Source organism: Cricetulus griseus, assembly GCF_003668045.3.
Source record: "Cricetulus griseus strain 17A/GY chromosome 1 unlocalized genomic scaffold, alternate assembly CriGri-PICRH-1.0 chr1_0, whole genome shotgun sequence".
NCBI lineage: Eukaryota > Metazoa > Chordata > Mammalia > Rodentia > Cricetidae > Cricetulus > Cricetulus griseus.
The window spans coordinates 98,437,209-98,450,048 of record NW_023276806.1 but is presented as its reverse complement, the minus strand read 5'-3'; the positions used below and the strand labels follow the sequence as shown (position 1 = coordinate 98,450,048).

The 12,840-nt window shown below is 41.9% G+C and overlaps 1 pseudogene; it reads right to left on the bottom strand.

Moving 5' to 3' along the window:
- Positions 1–12,508: 12,508 nt before the first annotated feature.
- On the bottom strand, positions 12,509–12,607 carry LOC113833418 (annotated as a pseudogene).
- Positions 12,608–12,840: the final 233 nt, after the last annotated feature.

The window sequence follows — 12,840 nt, the reverse complement described above, 5'->3', positions numbered from 1 at the left end:
GAAAGCCCACATTGTGTGAAACAGCAAATCAAAATAAGGTTATTCAGCGATCACAGACTGCATCAAAAATACAAAATTGTTCTATTCTAGCTGGCCAGTTTTTCTCATAGTACAAAAAAAGGGGGGGCCTCTTAGTTAACTACTGTGGTTTATTGTCCTATGGGCCACAGTCACTTAATATTTTCAGGGAACTATAAATTTTTAAAAATTTTCTGATATGTCAACTAATTTGCAAAGTTCCAGTGATTAGAGATAAATTCTCAGACCTAATTTGATGTTAAAAAAAAAAAGTCCTCCAGCCAGCAGGCTCTTAAGTGTCTATGTATTCTGTGGACTAGCCCCCATCCCTCCCCCTCCTTTCTCTAAAACAGCTCCCCTCTGGGTCCCTGTCCCCCCACCCAGACCCTTCACCTCTGTCTATTTTCCTTGGATAAGAGCCGCACAATGAACAGGCAACATTTTTTAAGACAGGAGGGAGAGTGTTGAGAAAGAGAATTAGAGGCCAAATGGGGCCCTTGGAGGAAAAGGAATTCAACGACTGATATAACTCAATGGCATTCCCTGTTGCAGAGAGTAATGAACTTTTTACTTAGCCAGCAGCAGTTCACTTCATGTCCAAGACTCATTTGAGGCCACTTTGCAAGAATAAAGAGAGCCATGTGGTTCTCAGAACCATCTATGTACAGTGCGGATAGCTGCCTGCCTTTTCCGCTGGACTTTTGTGCTGGAAACGTACAAGCTCCTCTCTTGTCTTCCTTGGGTGGTATTCTTTTGTATGAAGAAACAGGGGGATGTTGTATGGTTTGCCACCCATTTGGAAAAGGTAAATTTTGCCAGAAAAAAAATATGTGTGCCATAACTTGGTATAATCGTCTAAGTGCAAATGTCCTCAGGTGTCCCCAAATAACAGAATGCATGTGAAACACCCAGGCATGAGAGTATGATTAAGAAACTACAAGATCTCTTGTCTTGTTTCTTTTGTGTTAATACAGATGGATGGCTGGTAATAGTAATTTTCATGTGCTATGGTACTGTTTATAAATGACCTCATTCCAGACAAAAGACATATTTGCTGCAGGAAGAGTCAGCTTCCAGGACACATATGCTAGAGGGTGACACTTATGCTCTATGGTTTGGGTTTTCTTATGTTTATGTATCCCAAAATAATATTCTTTTGCATTTTTTGGTTAGATAACTAGAAAGGGATACTTGACACCCTCAAATGTCATGTATTTGGAGGAACACTTGCTGATATGAGGGTTTTATCTAGGAGAAACGAGTTCTGGTTGATTTCTGGTATGAACTCAATACATTCATAAGTCCAAAGTTAGAAACTCTCATCATTCAACTTCCTGAGATATTCTTGGAATATCATTGTGCATTTATACTACAGGAGATTAATCTCTCAAAGCTCCAACACAGTTATAAATGTTATTTATCCATCAGCCATCCAAAAGTTTATTCCAAATCAAGAAATATTGTGAATTTTCACAGAACTTATCTACTAAATGGTTATCATTAATGTAGGATGAGATTTGGAAGTACTATTTGGTTACAAAATTCTTTAACAGTCTTACAATATTTATTCATGATAGTTCAGTTATTAGGAGTGAAATCAAGATGGAAGTCCCTTTTTGTGACATCAGAGACCCATTCACAAGGTGACTTCAGGTCAGACTCCCAAAGAGGCTCTGCTTTGATGAAGCCAAGTAAAAATCTGAAAGAGTCTATTCAAGGGCTCCTGAATGTCGCCTAGAGGTGTCATCTGAGATTTATGCCTTTGATTTCTGCAGGACCCCTGGGCTCCATTTGACCCCTGCCCGCGCCTCAATGCTGTTGAATCTGAGAAGTCCCAGCCTGGAGGCACCTTGCCAGTCCATTTCCTCTAGTGGGCAAAAAAATAACAAGATTTACAAAGAAGAATGTGTGCTATCTGGCCTGAATCCCCAGGCCAGGCAGGAATAGTACTCTGGTTCATGGAAGTTCAATAGGACCATGTAGAGATCAGCTTGCTTATATAATAGGAATGATTAATTTATGTCTCTCCCTCGAAGATGCTAGCATGAATGCTCTGTAGAGTCATGATGCCTCCTGATACCTCTATCAAAGGCAAAGAGGTCTAGAATCAAATTAATAACTAGCATAATTGCTGATATTTATTGAACACTTAGTCATTTGCCTTGTATCATGTTAAGGTCCCATCTTACGGTTTCTGTTGCAACTCTTATAAAGGAAAACATTTAATTGGAGTGGCTTGCTTACAGTTCAGAAGTTCAGTTCATTATTATCATGGTGGGACACGGTGGTATGCAGGTAGACATGGTAGCTGAGAGTCCTATATCTTGCAGGCAACAGGAAGTGGTCTGTGACAGTGGGTGGTATCTTGAGCATAGGAGACCTCAAAACCCACCTCACAGTGACATATTTTCTCCAACAAGGCCACACTTACTTCAACAAGGCCATACCTCCTAGTAGTGCCACTCCCTATGAGACAATGGGGGCCAATTACATTCAAACTACCACAGGTCCTTTCAGTAATTCCTATTCTTACTTTATAAGGCAGACATGATGTTTCTACCCTACAAGTGGAGAAACTAGGGCAGAGCGATTTAAAACGACTCATTATGGTCAAACAGTATGATGGTTCAAATGTGTGCAAATTTTTTGAAACTCCTTCCAAAGTTGAACTACAATTCTACTCTCTTTGTTTGAGCTGGTTGTAGAGACCAAATTCTAGTGAACACGATGTTTTTTGAGTGATGTGGAATGCTACCTAGGCTGGAGTTCAAAACATTTCCCTGTTTTAACAGGTTCGCTCATGGATTTCTTCCTCTTGGGGATGCACACAGCTTTGAAGTGCCACAGTCAAGTCAACAGTGCACCAGTTTTGAAGGCAGACCATCATACTCTACCATTCTGCCTTTCCTGATAGCAAAGGAGATTATTGGAGAAGCTGCAAGTCTGATAATTAGTGCATAACAATTAATATTTCACTCAAGCGTCAGAAAAATAAGATGCATTTCTAGAGCCTCCACATCCAATGGTGGCAACATCCACATCAGCTATCTGGGGTCATCCTTTCCTTAGAGATTCTGAATTAGTACTGGTTGAGACCTTTTGCCCCAGCCTTCCTCTTTAAGGCTCCACACAGAGTTACCTTTATCTGTCAGCACATGACTTCAGGCGACGCTGGCATATCATTTAATCAGATCATAGCTTCTCTTAGGGCCGTTTCTGCCCTGAGGATGCCCCATGGTTACCTTAATCATATTGGATGTAAGGTCAATCTATAAGCCTCAAACAGTAACTATCTTTTATCATCTATCATTTGGGGATTAGGAGTAAAATACAAACAACTCACCTCTTAACCTGAACCACTTTGGCAAGTGACTGTCTCCCATGAGAATTGTTGAGACTGGTTTTCAGAACATTTTTTGCCCTGTGGCCATCTTAATATTACAACTAATTTTTATGGCCACAGTACCTGGCTGAGCCAATGATATATCTTCACTCTTTCCAACATATGCAGTTAGGAATGTGTTAGTCTTCCTTAGAAACAGTTAAGTGGTTTCAACAAGTAACCATTATTTGACATACTCCCAGAGGCTACAGAAAATACACTTTCCCCAATACCTGCTTTTTAGTGCCTAGATACTTAGTATATATTCTATTCAGGGGTTCAGAACGTCCTTGGCGAAAGGCTTCCTAACTACTTAGATCTAAGGCAGAATGGCAGTGTGTTGAGATTTTCACCACTGGGGCAAATATCTGAGAAAAGCATACTAAAGGAGGAAAGGTTCATGGTGCTCATGTTTTTAGGGGTCATAGGCCATCAGAGGTCATAGGCCATGGCTGGATGGTTGTGTTGTCACCAGTGGTAAAGTAGAACATCACGGCTGAAATGGGTTGAGAGGTGAAGCTGCTCACTTCACAGTGGCCAGGAACAGAGAGCCAAGCTCAGGCCAAGGAAAGAGATAGTCCCAAGGACACATCCCCAGCTAGGACTGGTACCCTAAAGTGTCCAGCACCTCCCCAAACAGTGCCACCCACTGGGGACCAACCCTTTAACAAGTAATCCTGTAGGGAAATTTGTATTTAAACTGGGACAAATGACCTTAAAGATATGCAAAAGAGAGTAAGGAAGAGCTAAGCCGACTCTGCAATTTCAACACATCCATCTTTTAAAGGACAGACACCACCACTTCTGTGCTGCCATCTCTGCCGGCTCTCTTCATAGCAACCACATGGCTCCTCTGCCTACACTCTAGGTAGAGTTAGTTTCCTATAGGTAATACAATGATTTTCACCCCTGAGCCTGGCCTTGCTTATCTCCAAATAACTTAATGGGATGTCACTCTCTCACCCAACCTGATCTCTGCTCTTGGCCCTCGTCATTGCCAGAGCTGATCTCCCCACTCTGTGTGCTAGTCATTCTGAAGAGAGCCCAGGCTCTGCCCATGCTGTTCTGGCAGTCTTAGTTGAATGCTTCATTCTCCTGTATGGAATAAACTCATCAGAGAAGTTTCTGTGTGCTGTGGATGGTAGTTCATGCAGAAACTCATAATTAGTCAAAGCACAGACAGGAAAGGTGTCTGTGGAGTGCTCAGTCACAAACGGGATACCTGTATGACACCCACAGCCTCCAAGGCTCAGGACCAGTGTGGAAGTGGGAAGGAAAGCTTGTAAGATCCAGAGACTTGGGAGAACTGGAAGGAAATGGTGTCTTCTAGACATGACAGGACTACTGCATGAATGAACTCGCAGCAGCTGACACTGGCTGCACAGTGCCTGCATAAGCCAGTCAGTGTTCCAGCATGGATCAGGAGAGGCTCACAACCCCCAACTCCTAGATGAGGAGCTGTTGTTAGATGATCACTTCTGAGGGAAGAAGACTATTTTTTTAAAGATATGGTCCTTGGTAGGCTGCTTATGTGGATGGCCACACACCCACACTGCATATGAGCAGTATAAACTGGATTCTGTGGGTTATTAAGAAATGGTGCAGAGGTTGGAGTGGGTGTGGGAGGAGCTAGGGGAGGAATAACAGTGAATTTGATCAAAATACATTGTATGCATTATGAAACTCTCAAAGAATTAATAAACATATATTTTTAAGAAAGAAAGGAGATCGTGTGCAAAGTCCTCCACCTGCCTCTTGACGCAGTGCTTATGTTTGTCTGTTGCTGTTGTCACCTGACACAATGCTCACTTTTGGTTGCTGCTGTTGTCACCTCACACAGTGCTCACTTTTGGCTGTTGCTGTTGTCACCTAACACTTGACACACTGCTCACTTTTGGCTGTTGCTGTTGTCACCTCACACACTGCTCACTTTTGGCTGTTCCTGCTGTTACCTGCTTCTTGACACAGTGCTTATATTTAGCTGCTGCTGTTGTTAGTGTATAACGGAATCAATGATTACGCTCACCTATTCCTGGCAACAATTAAAGAGAAAAAGGTTGAAAGATAAGAAGTAGAAAAGGACATAGAGAAATCAATGAACACTCTTAAGCGGGTAGGAAACCGAGAGAACCAAAGCAAATGAGACTAGCAAGAACATTACACACAGCAAGGGAAATCTGGAAAGCCTTCCCAGTAGCCAGGCAGTTCTTGCTAGGAAAGTGGCAAATTCCCTCTAATGTGTCACTAAAGACCAGACCGGACAGGCCATTTGACAATACCAGCCATCAGACTAGTGACTAGTTTGGGGACTTGAGTCCCAAGTTTCTCAGATTCCTTCATCAAGTATTTATAGCAGATCCATGAAATAATCCTTACTTACCTGTTTACTCTCTCATCCCTTCCCCAAACCCAGGACAAAGTGTATGGTATCAATTTTACATATCAAAATTACTGAGCAAGGGGACTTTGCAAAAACCTGAGTACCTTTTATTCAGCAACAACACTGGGAGGATGGAGGCAGTCATTTTACTGGAAACTATCTTTGTAACATATCTCCCTTGTTTTTATTGGTTGTACATTGAAAAAAAAAACACAGCAGAATGCTTCTGGGTATTTGTTGATTTATTCTTTGAATAAAATTGGTCAGAATAAATTTTCTTAAAATAACAACCATACACAACATACAAGCTGTACTTTGTTCCTCTTGCCCCCGCTGCCTTCTCTCTCTCCTCCCTCCCCGCCTATTTTCAACTAATAGTTCCTAGAATTGAAGCAAACACTGAAAGAGCTGATATTACTGTTCTCCTGTAGTTGATTTTTGTAAGGCTTTTAAAATACAGCCATTTCCCCCAATTCTTTGTTGATCAGAATTTTGCCTAGAAAACATTTTTCAGAAATGTCTCTCAAAAGATTATTTTAGAATATTGGTATTGCTTACTTGAGGCGCCTGATGGGTGCTTTGTATTGTCTTAGTATCCTTAAACTACTGTAATACCAAAGTAAAGAGTGATTAGGGTTTTGAACGACACATGAGCAAGAGCATAGTATGTGAGGAGAGGAAGAAGAGGGCTTCCCAGGGAAGACCTGATTTATTGATAAGGAAAACAAGTCAGATCTCTACCCCAGCTGTCCTCATTTTTCATCTAGAACCTTCTCTATCATTCCTAGAATCAAGTAGAGACAGCAGAGCTGCTGTATTTTATTTCCTCTGATCTAATTCAAGCAGTGTAACAGTAGCACAATGAGAACAACTAGCATCCAGAGGAGCCTATTTTGTGAACTAAATTGTTCAATAATTTTTATGTCTAAGCCCATTTGAATCACAATAGCATTATTCCCACCTTACTAGAAGAGATGCTACTCTGCCAGGATAATCTATATGAAGTGGCAGGTAACAAGCATAGGATGGGACTCCAGAGCCCAGAAACTCACACATTATAATGAATGGCCTCTCGGTACATCAGGTTTCTCTCTTGGGTCATGAGAGCATCGCATCTGAGAGCTGATGTTTCAGTGTCATTGGCACAGCTTTGCATCATCAGAATCTCATCAATAAGAGTATTTTCAATCTCCCTCCCTCAGAATGATCTCAATACAAAAACATTAATTTTGTAATGATGTGCAAGTTTGAGCACTGCCACTATTTTCATATTTTGCAGACTACCCCAACATAAAAAACGATTAAAAGTCTGCCCCAGTGGCTGATAAAGCAATTATAAACAAGAGCACCTGCAACATTGTATAAAAATATGTAGAAGTGAAAAGAAATTCATAATATCCCAACTCACTGACCAGATCTTTGGAGCATTACATAAATTGTATAGAATCTAAATATAATTCTTGTTAGTTTTTTTTAAACACAATTTAATGAGAATCTGATAGTCTGTTCTAAACAACAGAAACAATCAGTCTGACAATTTATAGAAACGTCTTTCTCCTGGCAAAGAAGAGGCTTCATAAAGCCTTAAAATTACATGCAGTTTAGGAAACAATAGATAATGTGGAAGACTTTGAAAGTCATGACTAAGGTTTCTTGACAAAGACATAAACTTGAAACTGATTAATGAGAATTCTATCAATGGCATTCTCTCACTTACCTTTGAAAATGATAAAGGAAACAGTGGTTCAGGCCTGTTCCAACAATTCAGCACCCTGCCTTGCACACTGTGGAGTACCTTTGAGCCTGTTCACTGGCCACACATCGTAGCCTATGGTTCCTTGTGTGATAAATGTTCAAGTCTGTGTCATTAATATCCAGACACTATGGGGTAAAAAATAAAAAGTTGCAAGCAAACAAAAAGAAATCAAGATATTTATAATGTACATAAATTTATGTTTCCATTTATAATTTCCATTTCCATCTGGACCCGTAAGAGTTCAGTAGATTTTACATGGGTCAACCTCAGCATTTCTGATTTTAAGACTTTCAAGCAGTGAGGAACTAATTATGAAGCATGTGGACAGAAGTCATAGAAAGAACTTCAACCCATGTACACACAGCATCAGCCTCTACAGAATCTGACAGGGTACAGCCTTGTGTGGATGAAGGGTGGTAGAGGGGCCCATATCTCTAACTTACTGGGCACTGTCAATCTAACCTCACACAACCTTCAGCTCAGAGTTTTTCTTTGTTGTTCTCTTGTTCTAATAGAAACAGAGACAGATGCAGGTAATCAACTCCTCGTCACTGACTCTCTTGGTAGCCTGGGTTCTCTGTTGTCAGTGGGCATCTTAATAACTTTCACAGAACAGCACAGACTACTGAAGGGAGGAGAACCATTTTTGCATGATGAACCAGGAAGCAGAGTGGCCAGAACAAGGGGCAGCTGTAACCTTGAAAGCCCTGCCCTCGGTGACCAACACCCCACCAAAGTTCCTCAGCCTCCCCAAAAGTCACCAAGGCCTAGGGAACAAATGTTCAAAATATGAGCCAGTAAGGGTGGTACATTTTCAGAACCCAACTACAATGGGGAAAAAGTATAAGTTTTGTTTGTTTTTGTCCATCAGAAGCCTCAGGAATAGACAATTTCCTGTGCTTGATGTAGCCATAGTGAGGGGAGCTTAGATCATATGGGGATCCTCCATATGGAAGGATCAGGAAATCAATTTGGACATTACGGTTTCCATCTTAGTTCAAAACTAATTGAAAGAAGTAACTTGCACCCAGTAAAGACATTTCTTTGAGGGCTTTAGAAACAGATTTGTTCCTTCTTTCCTGGAATTGGGATGAACAGAAGACAGAAAAGAAAAATGAGTATGAAATGCATAGACGTGGCTTTGGTCCATGCTATGCTACCACTCCAAAGTCTTTCCACTCCTCAGACCCTCCTGGTTCCTGCTAAAATCCATCAAAGATCTGTCCTGGCCTTGTGGAGTTATGTGAGAACAAGCCATTGAAAATACAAAGAACTTGGATTCAAATTGGCAATCCAAAATGGAAGATGTACAGAACAGAGATAGTCTTTGGGACCGTGAAGGATGCAGGTCTTCCCAGCTGTGTTGTCCTTGACTGGAAGTGCTAACTCCATTGAACACTTTGTAAATTCTTTGATCCTTCAACTGGGGCAAAAGGGCTGAAGGCAGTTGGAAGAAGGATGTGTGTTTTCTTTCTTTTCCCCTTCCTTCCTTCCTTCCTTCCTTCCTTCCTTCCTTCCTTCCTTCCTTCCTTCCTTCCTTCCTTTTTAAACTTTTTGAGACAGGGTTTCTCTGTGTAGCTTTGGAGCCTGACCTGGAACTAGCTCTTGTAGATAAGGCTGGTGAACTCACAGAGATGTGCCTGCCTCTGCCTCTCAAGTGCTGGGATTAAAAGCATATGCCACCACCGCCCGGAGGGATGTGTGTTTGCTGAAGAGATAAGGTGAGCCAAGTACTTGGTCACTTGAACCATACTTAAGAGTGATGACTGTAGCTCACAGGCCAGGCAGGGAAATTTGAGCAGAACTCTGAACCAGCATGTGACACTGTGGTGCCTGGGGGTAACCGAAAAATGCATTTCAGGTATTTATTAAGAACTTCAGTGACTTTTGATGATGATGGCAGCTCAACTACAGTTCAGAACTGGTATCCCTGACCAGAATACAAAGTAGAGTAAGCCCCAGACCCAAACCCAAACCCAAACCCAAACCCAGCCTGCAAACAATGGAGAGTTAAGAAATAAAGACCACAAGCTCCCAGGGTGGGAGCCATGTCTGTTTTGTTTAGAATTGAATGCTTGGTGCAATGCCAAATGCCAGCCTAAAATATGCCTCTCAGGTTTTTTTTTTTTTAATAAAGAGTGTAAAGAATTGCTAGGTAAAGTAGATATGGAATATTCTCTGGAATCTCACAGGTTGGAGAGGCACCCACAGGCTCACAGAGGAAATCAGAGAAAATCAAATGAAATACCATGTGATTTTAAGTAAATTAGAGAAAGGCAAAATGTTTTGTCAAACAGTGCAGTGGGGAGTCTTGGTGCAGGGCAGAGAACACATATCTTCAGACTGATACACGGTCTGGTCACACTACGCTTGCTTAGAGGAGCAGCAGGTGATAGGAAATGATATGGGGGCTGGGGTGGGGGCATTGCCAGTAACACCTGGGCAGACAGCAGTGACTGTGGGGCTTCCTTTTAGAGGCAACATTAAAATGGGAAAGCATAAGTTTTATTTCTCTGTAGTTGCAGCCTTCAGCCTCCTCACCCTGCTCTTGTTTGATGTGTTTTCCTCAGCACTGACTATCATGCTAGGAATCTGGTGGACACCGGGAATGTGCTGTGTGGATAAATAAGAGAGCAAACTTTGCAAACAGGAGACAAGAAGGGCCCATGGCTATTTTAAGTAACCAAGACACCATGTATGCTTCCAGTTGCTTTACACAACCCTGCTTCAGACTGTTAAACATGCTTCAAACAGCTTGGAGAAGTGAAGAGACTGCTTCCTCGAGCACTTAAGTAAAGGGCCAATGGGATTAAGCACAAGTCACCAAGTTAGCAGCCGCAGTGAGGAGATGGAACTAGAATTGACTCTCATTAAGACTGTACTCATGGATCCAGGCATTCCCATGATGGCTCCAGGGCTTCACTCAAGCTCACTGGGATCACCATGTGATAGGCCAGGGTAAGGAGAGGCTGTGACACTAGTTGTCCCACACTGCAACACCACCTGAGTATTTCTGGTGGGCATTCTTGGATATGGAGATTGTGTACAAAGAAATGCGCTGAAATCTCAGAATACTGCTAAATCCCTGCAGGAGGTAGAACAGAGAATAGCTGGAGCTGTTACCTGCTGAGTGCTGGCCAGGAGACTAGTCCTGACTTGCTAGACATGTGGCAGTTGTCCCATCAGCCTTGAATGCAATGACCCTGGTGGTGGCAGTGCAAAGCAGTGGCCATACCTGCTGCTGGGGACATTAATGAAACAGGGATGCTTGGTGGGTTTTTTGGGGGGGTGGGGTGGGGCTGTATAATTTTTTTAAGACAAAGATCACTAAAAAGGCAATTAATACAAAACAAACAAGGACTTGTAGAGACAAGAAGGGAAGGCAACGAGGCAGAAAAGTGATTTTGAGAGAGCATTTCAGCAATCAAGAGCATAGTACCACAACACTTGAGTTGTTACTAACCTTTGCAGCTATTACAACTTGATTGTGGGCAGTGAAAGGCTGTGATCTTAAGCCTTTTTTTCCTGACAAAGGAGCTTTTCAGGATTCATTCCTGAGCTTTTCCTCTTAAGCAAATTTGACAATGAACTCTGTTCAGTGATTCTGACTAATGGCTAATTCCAACTGGAGACACACAAATGGATTTCCTTCTGTTTTTACTATAGTAAGATGGATTAAGCTTAATAGCATTGAAAGGGAAAAATGAACGAACAAATGCTAAGGAGGAGTAAGGTAGGGAAAAGCAGAGAAATCACAGAGCGACTGGTGGAAGATCCGGGCTTCAGGCAGGCTTGTTACCTCAGACGAAGCCTCTTATCCCTTCCTCCGAATTTGAGAAAGACTGGAAGTAATATGTAACTTGGAGGACCTCTGCGAGGAGGCCAAGGAAAGGCTTCATGCGGTTGCTTCCCGAAGGCTGCTCTCTGCATCCCAGCAGGAAGCCCCATTGCTGTCATGGAGCCTTAGTGTAACACGCTGTCTTGTATGCTCTGAAAGGGATGATAGCCCCAAAGGAAAACACAACTAATATGCTGAAGACCACAGCAGCAGGGATTGATGCTAATTAAGTAAATTACCCAACTACCACCTGGAATAACAAACCAGAAAATATATTTACCTTATGATATTAATCTCTATTTTTTAGAACAGTGTTGTATGACTTATTATATGGAAATGTGAACAAATGTTTATTGACCCAAGAAGACAGACCAAAGAAATTAATCAGCTCAAGTGCAGCTTGGTGAACCAGTAAGAAGCTATTTGGGTTACTGACAGGAGCAGGAATGACTCAAAGGCAACTCTGCATCACCGGAAAGCCCACCTAAGCATCCACACCCCTGGAACTCCTTGCAGGATTCAGCTGGTTGGAGAGCTCTTCACCTGAGTTAAATGTTACCCTGAATTCCTTGGTCTGTTGCTTATGATTTTAGCTACTAGGTCTGTTCCTAATTTAAATATGTCTCTTTTGTAGCTATTTTATCCGAGTTGACATATTCCTTTATGGAGGAGAGAGGGAGGCTGATAATTTCAGGAATAAAGGTAATTTATAAGGCTCAGGAAGTAAACAAAACCTGCAAGGCTGAAGAAGTTCCTGAATCGAGATTCACAAGGCTTTTTCCTGAGGTTATACAAGCAATTACCAATTATCAAGGCACTGGCTTAAGGGACATGCTACATTTTCATTGTGCAAGGACTTCACCAATGTGACCAGTCAACATTAATTTTTTAAAAAGATTAATTTATTTTATTTTTTGTATAGGAGTGTTTTACCTGCATGTATGTATGTGTTTTATGTGCATTTAGTGCCAGCACGGCCAGAAGAGGGTACTGGATGCCGTGATGTCAGAAGAGGGTCACAGATCCCTGAGAACTGGAGTTATAATGGTTGTGAGCCACCATGTGAGTGCTGACACTCAAACCTTGGTGCTCTGGAAGAGCAAGGAGTGCTCTAAATTGCTAAGCCATCTTTCCAAAAGTATGGGATGCTTCATGAATCCATCCGTTATCCTGTGCAGCAGCCAAGCTAATCTTCTCTGTGTTGTTTCAGTTCTATGTGCTGCCCAAAGGAACACTACAGACTTTGTCTTAACCAATTTGTATTTTTATGAAAATAACAAATATTGTAGAATAGGAATCTATAGTAGAAGCCTACTATTTACAGTTGCCACAGCCAAGAGTTCTCAAATTAAGGCTTCAGCAGATAAAAGGCCCTGAGGGCTATTCTATTCTCACTACTACTCAAAAGGTGAAAGAGTGAAGAAGCTTCCCTTGGCTTCTTCTATAAGGGCATCAATCTCCTTCAA